This window comes from Danio rerio, chromosome 5, assembly GCF_052040795.2.
Source record: "Danio rerio strain M-AB ecotype USA chromosome 5, GRCz13ab, whole genome shotgun sequence".
Lineage (NCBI taxonomy): Eukaryota > Metazoa > Chordata > Actinopteri > Cypriniformes > Danionidae > Danio > Danio rerio.
The window spans coordinates 67800131-67812595 of record NC_141025.1 but is presented as its reverse complement, the minus strand read 5'-3'; the positions used below and the strand labels follow the sequence as shown (position 1 = coordinate 67812595).

The 12465-nt window shown below is 32.9% G+C and overlaps 1 protein-coding gene across 16 annotated transcripts in view; it reads right to left on the bottom strand.

Annotated features, from left to right (window-relative positions):
* tmem132e (transmembrane protein 132E) overlaps positions 1-12465 on the bottom strand; it is a 1079249-nt gene that overhangs the window by 81293 nt on the left and 985491 nt on the right.

Genomic DNA, 12465 nt, shown 5'->3' with positions numbered 1-12465 from the left:
CAACATGAACTAATAATACGACTGTATTTTAATTAACTGACGTTAGATAGACGTGAATAAACACTGCAATAAATGTATTGTTCACTGTTTTTACATTAATAAGTGCTTTAACTGACACTAATAAAATCTTATTGTAAAGTGTTCCTGACTTCCGATAGCAAGCTTTATCATCTTTTAAGCTGTATATGTGATTCAGGATGATTATGAAAATAAATGTAGTCCGCCATTGTTTGACCATACCGAACGTCCTACTCCAAAACCTCTTTTTTGCTTGAACTAATATTGATGCATACTGAGCCATTCAAACAAACACAGCAATGCCAAAAAAAAACAATTGTTTACACTTTTTAGGAGAATCCGCCAATAAAAGGCTTACTTTTAGTAGTCTATTAAGCTGGGATTGGCAACAAAATAAAAATGTAAACAGCAGAAAAAAACCCACAACACCTATAATGCAAAGCAATAAAAACAAAGATGCTGCACATTTATATAACAATAATCTTTGATTTCAAGCGCATTGCTGAAATGAACACAAATGTGGTCATAAAAACAGCTGAGCAGTGCAATCCAGCAACACACTGGAATTAAATTGGAAAAAAAAAATGCAACTGTGCCCGGCAGATAGCTTCTTCAGAGCGTTTGCAGGAAACCTCCAAAATGGATAGTGACAGGCTAAATGAGTTCTGTCTGTTGATTCTATGCCACACACATCAGGGATTATTTCCTTTATCTGAGACTCGTGTTCTACAGGTAGATGTGCTGATAGTAGCTGACAACCACACCGAGAGAGAGACCGGCCAAATTATAATACTCCTCCCAGGGAGCGAAGAAGCCTGTGGAAAAATGCTGCAGGGTTATCAAAATGTTTTCCGTGGGGGGTAATTAATGTGTCAAAGCCGCAAAATCAACAACTACTACTTGTGGGGAATAAGAGGAATTATTCAGAATACTTTGGATTAAGTATTGTATTTAACTATTGTCGGCATCACGGTGGCGCAGTGGGTAGCACAATCACCGCACAGCAAGAAAGTCGTTGGTTCGAGCCTCAGCTGGGTCAGTTGGCATTTCTGTGTGGAGTTTGCATGTTCTCCCCGTGATCGCGTGGGTTTCCTCCGGGTGCTCCAGTTTCCCCCAGATTCCAAACACATGCGGTATAGGTGAATTAAATGAGGTAAATTGGCTGTAGTGTGTGTGTGGGTGTTTCCCAGTGTTGGGTTGGAGCTGGAAGAGCATCTACTGCAAAAAATGTGCTGGATAAGTTGGCGGTTTATTCTTCTGTGGCGATCCCTGATTAATGAAGAGACTAAAACGGAAAGAAAATTAATGAATTAATTGATTTTAGGGCGAAGCAGTGGTGCAGTAGGTAGTGCTGTCGCCTCACAGCAAGAAGGTCACTGGGTCGCTGGTTCGAGCCTTGGCTCAGTTGGTGTTTCTGTGTGGAGTTTGCATGTTCTCCCTGCGTTCGCGTGGGTTTGCTCCGGGTGCTCCGGTTTCCCCCACAGTCCAAAGACATTCGGTACAGGTGAATTGGGTAGGCTAAATTGTCCATAGTGTATGAATGTGGGCTTGAATGTGTGTGTGGATGTTTCCCAGAGATGGGTTGCGCCTGAAAGGGCATCCGCTGCATAAAAACTTGCAGGATAAGTTGCCGCTTCATTTCGCTGTGGCGACCCCGGATTAATAAAGGGACTATGCCGACGAAAATGAATGAATGAATAAATAATTAATTTTAGGAATGACTATGAATTTTGCCTCAAACACCTAATTTGTTGCTTATGAATAGTTAAGATAGCTGTTGGGTTTAGATACTGGGTATAGGTTAAGCGATGTAGAATAAGATCATGCTGAATATGTACTTTATAAGTACATATAATAAAATAGCAATAAATAGCTATTGAATCAATTAAATAAATAGCTTGATAAATAGCAATCTTAATAACAGGTTTTCAAATAATAAATTAATAAATAAATAAACAAACAAACAATCAAGTAATCCCATAAAAAACAATATCTTAATATATATCTTAATAGCAATATCTTAACAGGTTTGCTAATAAATAAATAAATAAATAAATAAATAAATAAATAAATAAATAAATAAATAAATAAATAAATAAATAAATAAATAAAATCTTAATATATATCTTAATAGCAATATATTAATAACAGGTTTGCTGATAAAAAATAAATAAATAGATAAATAAACCAAGTAGTCCAATAAATAAACAATTTCTTTCAACTTAAGTTTGCTAATAAATGAATAAAATAAATACAATAAATAATCCAGTAATGCAACAAGCATTAGCTTTATATTTATTTTAAATCTTAATTATAGGTTTGGTAATGAATGAATAAATAAATAATTAAGTAAATACACATTCCAGTAATCCAACGTATAAAAATATCTCAATATTTAAATCTTAATAGCAAAATCTTAAGTTTGCTAATAAATAAATAAATAAAATAAATAATACATGAATCATGCAACCAAGTAACACAAATAAATGATACATAAAGAAATCACATTTGACACAATGACACATAAATAATTAAATAAATAAATAAAAAATAAATAAAAATTGTAATTCAATAAATAAACAATATCTCAATACATATCTTAATAGCAATATCTTAACAATAGATTTGCTTGTAAATAAATAAATTAATAATACAATAAATAAACAATATCTTAATACATATTTGAATTGCAATACCTTAACAATAGGTTTGCTATTAAATAAATAAATATTTATTTATTTATTTAAATAAATAAATAAATTCCTACCAATCCATTTACTTATTTATGTAATTTATCATTTTTATTACATACAATTTGTTTTCAAAAAATGAATGTGTGTTTGTTTTAGAGTTTGTATGTAGTTCAGAGATTTTCTTACTTATTAGTTTACTTATTAAAAACAGCTTAGGAGTCTACATCTTTGGTGACATTATTATAAGCTGTACGAGTGCCATCAATTCTGAGACTAATTTACATTTAGTTTCTGAAACCTAATGCTGAATCGTGCTGTTCAGCAGTCCACAATACACTAAAGTGGCCAACTATATGATTCGCAAAAGCCCCTTTGTTAGGAGATACTGTTTTGTCACTAATTGTTGCTTAGCTAATTAGAAATTGATGCGGCCAATTAAAACTACAAGGCCATTAACTGTGACTTCCCCACTAAAAGTTTAATTACTTTTCCTTTTGTTTGGAAGGAAATATTTAAAGCCAAACGGGAATCAATCAGTATCAAACGTGTTTGCTTTCTTGATGCTTATCCATTGGATGCCGCATTAAGAAAGTTAACATAGCCTTAATTATTTAGCCACTGCTGAGAATTGACTTTCCAGTACAACAAATAAGAAGAGTTTTTGCTAGCTTTAAACACTTCCAGCTTTTCAAAACACCCTGCATTGAGTCTTTTTAGGATTGCTTATAATTCTGGAGTGCAGAAAAATAGGGGGAAAGAGGAATAAAATGGGATGAGTATGCCAGCGACTGAATCTCTAATTGAAAATACACTAAAGGAATGATGAGGGTTGTCTTATGTTGGCAAATAATGCTGGCATTACCTCCAAGGCCAGCCTTAAACCACATATACACAATGTTTGCTCAAAGCACTACAGAGTCGCTCATTAAAAGCGTTGGAAAAGATAGATGGCGGAGGAATATGGGCAGCGTATGCAAGGAAAGACATTTGCAAGTATAAGAAGAAAGCTGGAAAGTGTGGACAGAACGAGCCTTGCTAACAGAAAATCCATACAAGGAAACAGAACTGCTTTGCTGAAAAATCTAAAGAGAAAGTCAAAAGAAAATAATTTGAATTGTAAAATAAAAAGTTGCAATTCTCTGGAAAAAAAAAATGTGAAAAAGATTTGTAAATCTGAGACAAAAAAAAAAAACAAAAAAAAAAAAAAAACCAGTAATAGCTATGTGCTATATCCTACAACTAATAACTTTAATAAAATAAACAAAACTCTGAATTGAAACAAAAACCTTTAATTCTGAGGGAAAAAAAGAAAAAAAAAAGATAAACACTCACCGGCCACTTTATTAGGTACACCTAACTAATGCCGGATTGGGCCTAACTCTAAACACACTATTACACCACCAGTCTGAACCGTTGATACAAGGCAGGATGGATCCATACTTTCATGAGTTACTGTTGCCTTTCTATTTGCTGGAACCAGTCTGGCCATTCTCCGCTGACCTTTGGCATCACCAAGGTATTTGCGCCTACAGAATTGCCATTTACTGGATATTTTCTCTTTTTTAGATGATTCTCTGTAAACCATAGAGATGGTGGTGCGTGAAAATTCCAGTACATCAGCAGTTTCTGAAATACTGAAATACTCTGAAATACTATTCCATTTTCAGCTGACTTAAATCACCTTTCCTCCTTATTCTGCACCTAATAAAGTGGCCAGTGAGTGTACATGAACAACATTCAAATAAGAAAGCATGAACACTGAGATAAAAATGTTGCAATTCTAAAAACAAATTAAATATATAAATAACTGAATTGTGAAATTTTATGCTGTGTCAAGCATAAAACCTAAGAGAGCATTAATAAGGTAGAAAGTGGAACATAATAAAAATGTTGTCAGGATGCTACTTGAGTAAAATAAGAAATATGGCCAGAATTTTGGCAGCGTATGCAAGTAAAGAAATTCGTAGGTATATGAAGCGACAGAACGAGCCTTGCTAACAGAAAAATTATACAAGAAAACAGAACTGACTTGATGAAAAGTAATAAGAAACTCTGAAGAAAATGATTGTGTAAAGAAATAGTAAATTTAAAGTAAATAAAAAAATACATAAATTAATTAAAATCTCAACTGTAAAAAAAAAAAAAAAAAAAAAAGTTGCAATTTTGAGAAAAAAAAAATCTCTGTATATATGCACTGCTAAATATATCCATAAGTTTTCCGTATTTTGTCATGTTTGTTTTTTTCTGTTTATTTATGCTTTCGAATAAAATTTTTGGACCTTGATCTTTGTTCCAACAACTTGAAAAGGTAACTGAAAAGTTAAAAAACAAGTGACTTTTATTGACATTTTTTATAGGGTAAAGTGATATATTGTCGGAATTGGTGCTGTAAATTATGATTCTAAAACCTCATAATAAACTGCAACTACATTCAGTTATTTTACAGACTTATTTCTCACTTTATTCTTAAGGCTCGTACACACCGGGACGCTTTTCGTTTGCGTTTATCGTCAGCGTTTTACGAGATGTTTTCCGTATGCAAACCCAAGCGATTTTCACTGGCGTCAAGCAGAAGAGTATGCAAAATCCCTCCTTGACATTAGATGGCGCTGCACAACTTTAAGCTTCTGAAACCCGCTTATAACAAAGAAGATGAGAAAGAGAGAAAGTTCACGTGCTTAGTTACTGGTGACTTGAACAAGCATGGATGGTTCAAGCAGCAGCTCCAGCTCTAGCAATAAGCAGCTCTACATTCATATCACCTCAGGGCATTATCTTCAATGTGCGCTCGCATTGACAGTTTTGCACTTGAGCATCTCCAAGTGCTGTTTACTGTAACTTCAGCAGCTCTGTGCACGTGAACAAAAGTGCCAACCTGATTAGAGAAGGTTTAAACGTGGCGCGTCAAAACAAAAAACGAGCATGAGGCGTTTTTTTTTTAATTGCGCTTTTGCGCCTGGCGTTTTGCGCATTGGTGTGCACGATCACACTGACGCTCTTTATTTAGTCACGAGGCTTTAAACGTCAACGGAAAACGCGAGCAAAAAACGTCTCAGTGTGCACAGGCCTTTACACATTACATTATTTCAAACAACTAAAACGTCATCAAAAGTCACTTTTAAACTATAGAGCTGAATTTTCAACTTCAAAAAAAGTCCCATAATGCAATTCACAACTTTAAATACTGGGAATTTTATTTATTTATTTTTTTTAAGTAAAATATATTTAAGTAATATCAGCACCCGTACAGCCTCTTTACAGTACTTTTGTCTCTGCTCTCCCCTCAATAAACAAAATAAAAAGCTGAATTTTAACACAAAAAGCTGCAATACTGAGGAAAAAAGTCTGTATAATGAGAGAAACTTAAAGAATATTGTGTGTCTAGACAAGAATACTGAGAAGAATATCTGAACACTGAGATAAGTTGCAATTCTAAAAAACAAAAACCTGAATTGAGATTTTATACAGAGACATAAATAAAACAGACAATTGATAAAGTGGGACAAAATAAAAAGGAATATGGTCAGAATAAGCAAGTTTAAATATATTTGCAAGTATAAGAAGAGAGATGTAAACCATGGACAGAACGAGCCTTGCTTACAGAAAATCTACATAAGGAAACAGAATCGACTTGCTGAAAAAATAAAAATCTGAAGAAAATAATTTGAATTGCGAGATAAAAAGATGCAAACAAAAAAGAAACTCACAATAAATAAGTAGGTATAAGTAAAAAAAAAACATAAAAATCTAAACTGTAAAAAAAAAAAAAAAAAATTGCAATTCCCAGAAAAAAAAAAAAAAAGACTATAAATCTGTAATGTGAGAAATGGTAAGATATACATAAACTCACAATACTCAGAGTTAGGCTAATACTTTAAAAAGTTTGGGACATAATAAAAAGATTGTTTTAAAATAAAAATATAACACAAATTCTGAGAATATTATGTCTAGACACAATGAGTAGATTATCAATAAGAATGTCTAAACACAAACAAAAAAGTTGCAATTCTAAAAAAGCAAAAACCTGAATTTTGAGATTTTATTCTGTGACATGAATAAAACAGACAACTGGTATGATGTAAAATAGGACATAATAAAAAGATTGTCAGGATGCTAATAGAAAAAAAATAAGGAATATAGTCAGAATATGTAAGTTTATAGAAATTTTCGAGAGCTGTACACTGTGGACAGAATGAGCTTTGCTAACAGAAAATCTATTTAAGGAAACAGAATCAACTTGCTGAAAAATATTAATCTCCCCAGACAACAAGCTCATGCAGGCATTAGTTTGTTACAACACAAAACCCAGATATATATATTTTCTCCGAAACAAAGAGATGAGTTAATCTGTGAATCTGTCTGAAACAAGCAGTAATTCTTTTGTTCATTGGGCTGAAGAGTGCAAAGCTGGTTAAGCTCGCATTAAAAATAACAAGTAACACCTTCCTCAACAGTTTGGTGTCACATTGGCACTTGACAACATTTCAGAGATTGTTGCCGCACACAAATAAACTGTGATAAGTTTTATGGGAAAACTTTCAGACTTCTGTTCCATGAAAAAGGAACTTTTATTTATCTATTTTTTGTGAGCATCAGACAGTACAACAAATTGGTCGCAAAGTAAATGACATATTTATATATATAAGTATGTATGTATGTATGCATGTATGTGTGTGTGTGTGTGTGTGTATGTATGTGTAATATATATATATATATATATATATATATATATATATTAGGGTAATTAGTCTAGTTATTGTATAACCATGGTTTGTTCTGTAGACTATTGGGGGAACAAATAACTTTGAGGGGCTATTAATTTTGACCTTAAAATCGTTTAAAAAAAATAAAAACTGCTTTTATTCTAGCCGAAATTAATTAAAGACTTTCTCCTTAAGAAAAAAAAAAATATTATCAGACAAACTGTGAAAATTTAATTGCTTTGTAAACCATCATTTGGTAAATAAAACCAAAACCAAAAAACAAAAAAAAAAACAAAGGCGGGCTAATAAATCTGACTTCAACAGACTCGCTGGCACAAAAAGGTCTGTTGGCATTTCTGTGTGGAGTTAGCATGGTCTCCTCTGGGTACTCCGGTTTCCCCCACAGTCCAAAGACATGCTGTACAGGTGAATTGGGTAGGCTAAATTGTCCGTTGTGAATGAGTGAATGAGATGGGTTGCAGCTGGAAGGGCATCCTCTGCGTAAAACATTTGCTGGATAAGTTGACGGTACATTCTGCTGTGGCGACCCCAGATTAATAAAGGGACTCAGCCGAATAGAAAATTAATGAACAATATATGATTTTATACAAATTTTAAATCTAAAATTGTAACATATTAAATGAATTCTTTTAGTTTTGTTTTTATTTATTTTTGACTTATAATGTGCCGGTAGCATATGACTTGTATCACAAAAAAAACATACATATATGCAATCACAATTATGATTTATATAGTTTAATTAATAAAAAATAACAAATTCAAATAATAAAAATAAGTAATAATAAAAAAAATATTTTTAATGAATAATATTTATTTACTTATTAATTAATTTATTTTTTATGTTATTTCTTGCATTATATACTATACGCAATCCTGAACAGTTCAAAGAAAAGGTTAAATTGAAAAAAGTCTGAGCTGTGAGGGGAATTCACACTTCTGAGCTTTTCAGTCACATTTTATAACTGTAAAGAATAAATCACAAAAAAAAAAATAATAAATAATAGGATGAATAAAGATAAATAGTTGCTAATCTTTAAAAAAAATAGATAATTCCAAGCTTATTCAAACATTTGTAAAGGATGCTCTAGTCTCAGATTAGTTTCCAAGGGGGAATAAAAATTGTTGCAAAAAAAAAAAAAAAACACACACACACACAAAAAAACAACAACAACAACACCCAGACAGTTAATAATAATACTCTTTTGTAATTTTACAGTTTTAGAGAGACAGACAGACAGAGAGACAGACAGACAGACAGACATGTCTTTAAGCTCTAAAGCGATAAAACCAATGACTGTAAAAAATATGGACGACGCGACAGCCCTTTTTCCCATTGAACGCCTTGAGGGCAAAACGCCTGCTTGACGGGCACAAACTGTCGCAAAAGACTGCTGAAATTGGAGCCTTGACATGCGCAGAAGGACTGTCTGATGGAGCCAGAGGAGGAGCCGCGAAAATGAGCGGAGTCGAGCTTCCAACCAAACGCTTTATGTAAAATCAACCACGCCCCCCGAACTTCTCAGCATGCGTTTGCTGTCATATCAACACAAATGGATTTAATAACGTTAACAAATATGAGGGTTTTATATATTCAATCGCGCCAGCTCCGGACCGCAGCGCATAACCTACTCGCGGCGTCGCGGGCTGATTCCGGCTCGCATGCGGCAGCGCCGGCTCGCTCGGCCGCCGCATCTGGCTCGATTGACTCGGGCTGGAATCGGGCAGTGAGTCCAGGCATCCGGAGTAGGTCCAGCAGAGGTAGTCAGTCTGAGCTCTAAGGGATAAGTCTCCGGCAGGCGAGAATCTAGCCGGAACTGTGTTTTGCTATCTGGGTGGTTGGGCGTGTATCAGCAAACTAATAAAGCCCGAAAAAAGCCCTGAACTTAGCGAATAAACAGTGTTCCACCAGGATCATGTATGACAGAAACTATAGTTTACTGCTGAACTCATTTTGTCATGGTAAAATAACACAGAAATCGAATAATAACACTTCAGTCTCCTGCCGAAGCTCAGACGCGCTGCTTTGAGAAACTGTCAATCACAGCTGTCAATCACGATGACACGCCCAGCATTAAATTACTGCTAAAAACAAACTGTTTACAAAAATGAAGATCTGCACCTATTTTAGCACAATAACCAGTGCCTTAATCCACCAGAACCATCTTTCGGGACATTTTATTGCAAGTGTAATAATTTTTTTTTTATTTGGGCTCAAGTCTCTTTCATTAACACGGAGGAGGCGGGCTTTATGACTTGTACTGCAGCCAGCCCCCAGGGGGCGATCTAACGGCCGAGACCTTCACTCAAACGCAGGCTTGCGGCACACTTGGATAAAACACACACACTGTGGCAGCTGTCAGAACACACGTCATGTCAGTAAAGTGTTCAGTATTCCTGCGAAAGTACAGTTTTCCTGGAAGCAAACTGTACTTCCAGTAAAACGGCAGGCGAATGACACGGTCCCTTCACATGTTCGGCCGAATGAGAAAAATGATTTTGCCAGGGTTCACTAAATACAAAGGGCAAAAAAAGACCAAGACTAAGAGGCTTAGAAACATGAAGAAAATAGCATGATGTTTAATTCAGATGACCTCGCTGCTAATCTCTGTGCCAACACTCAATCACTGCATCCTAACCCGGCTGATAAAAGGTAAATAGCACTTGACTGTACTGGCAGGATGAATCACTCAATGTTCCTGAAGATGAATTGAAATAAAAAGACTAGAGTTTTATTGAGACATCATGACTTTCAGGTTTTATTTGTGGTTGTTATTTGTACTAACATTTAAATAATGTATTTTTTACTATGGATTTATTATGTTCACACACATATTAATAATGTACAGTTGAAGTCAGAATTATTAGCCTCCTGCAAATCTTTCAATTTTTATTTAAAGGAAATATGTTTAACACATTTCTTAACTTAATTTAATAACTATGTTGAAAGTACATAATATTTTACTAGATATTTTTCAGGATGCAAGTATTCAGCTTAAAGTGCATTTTAAAGACTTAACTAGGTTAGTTAACCAAATTAGGGTAATTAGGCAAGTCATTGTACAATGATGGTTTGTTCTGTAGACTAGACAATTCAATAAAAAAATATTTCTTAAAGGGGGCTAATAATATTGATTGATATTCTTTATAATGGTTTAACAAAACTGCTTTTATTCTAGCTGAAATTAAACAAATCAGACTTTCTCCAGAAGAAAAAAAATATTATCAGACATACTGTAAAAAAGTCCACGCTCTGTTAAACATCATTTAAAATTTTTTTGAAAATAATAAAAAATAATAAAAAATAGGAAGGTGAATAACTGTATATATTGTAATTCTCTCAATTATTTATATCCCACCTTGATAGCAGCGAAGGTGTTCTACAACAAAAATGTGAATGATAAATATACTGTACCAAACAAAAATATCTCTGTTAGCAGTTAAATAGAAGATAATGGATGCACATATGGAAGCCTGGTTTATCGTGGGATAAAAAAAAAAATCAATAACAAAAACGTTTAGCTGTCCTGAACATCAAAAAGTAAACATTTATTCTGAGAAAAAAAGGTACAACTGAAAAATGCCAACTGCGAAAAAGTTGCAATTCTGTAAAAAACAAAAACAAAACAAAAAGTCAGAAATAATAAATATAAAGAAAAATATAATAATTGTATTTCCCAATATTTCCTACTGTATAGCTGAGACTGTATTTGTATGTGCTAATGTATTAAAATACTGACGATTATAAAAAAAATACAAAATGCAAAAAAAAAAAATAATTGCTAATTAAATAAACTGCTAAATAACTAGCTAAATAAAATGGGGTACAAACATATTATTTTTCTCTTTACACCATTGGCAGGTTAGTTATCTTTATTTTTATTATTTTCTTTTTTTAAGGAAAAACATTTTTTTGATTTATTATTTCTGAAAAAAATATATAATAGTGATATTTGTTTAATTTAGGCTAGAATAAAAGCAGTTTTAAAATATTTATACACCATTTTAAGGTCAAAATTATTAGCCCCTTCAAGCTATTTTTTTTTTCTCGATAGTCTATAGAACAAACCATCATTATACAATAACTTGCCTAATTACCCTAACCTGCCTAGATAACCTAATTACCTAGTAAAGCCTTTAAATGTCACTTTAAGCTGCATAGAAGCGTCTAAAAATTATCTAGTAAAAAATTACTTGCTGTCATCATGGCAAAGATAGAATAAATCACTTATTAGAAATGAGTTATTAAAACTATTATGTTTAGAAATGTGTTGAAAAAAGTATTCTCTCCGTTAAACAGAAATTGAGGAAAAAAATAAACAGGGGGGTAATAAATCCGGGGGGTTTAATAATTCTGACTTTAACTGTGTGTATATATATATATATATATATATATATATCAAAAATTGTGCAAACTCTGTAAAACTGTAAAATTCTAAGATACAATTCTGAATTTTAAGAAATTAACTTGAACTGTGAGAAATAAAGTGTTAGAAAATAACAATAAATGTACTAATACATAAACAGGTGCAATTCTGAGAAAAAAACAAATCTCACTTATAATGTAAAAAACTTGCAATTATGGAAGAAAAGAAAACAGAACTGTGAGACAAAAGGTTGGAATTCTGAGGAGAAATGTCAGAATTTGAGAAAATAATGTTACAATTCTTGGAAAAAAGTCAGAACTTTAAGTTGAAAGCAAAAAGCCCTGAATTGTGACAAATATGTACAATTCTCAGGAAAAAAAAAAAGGTCAGAATTTGAGAGAAAATCTTCTAACAGAAATTCTGTTCTAAAGAAAAACATTCAAACTTAAAACTGTAAAAACCTGCAACTCTTAGATACAAACTCTAAACCTTATAGAAAAATCTGAAGTCTGAGCTTAAATGTAAAGTTCTGAAGACAAAAAGTCAGAAATGAGAAATTTAAATGTGGTCATACAAAAATTAATTGAGGGATAAAAAGTTACAATTTTCAGAACAAAAGTAAGACATTCATAATTCTGAGACAAAACAAACTCAGAATTGCAATTC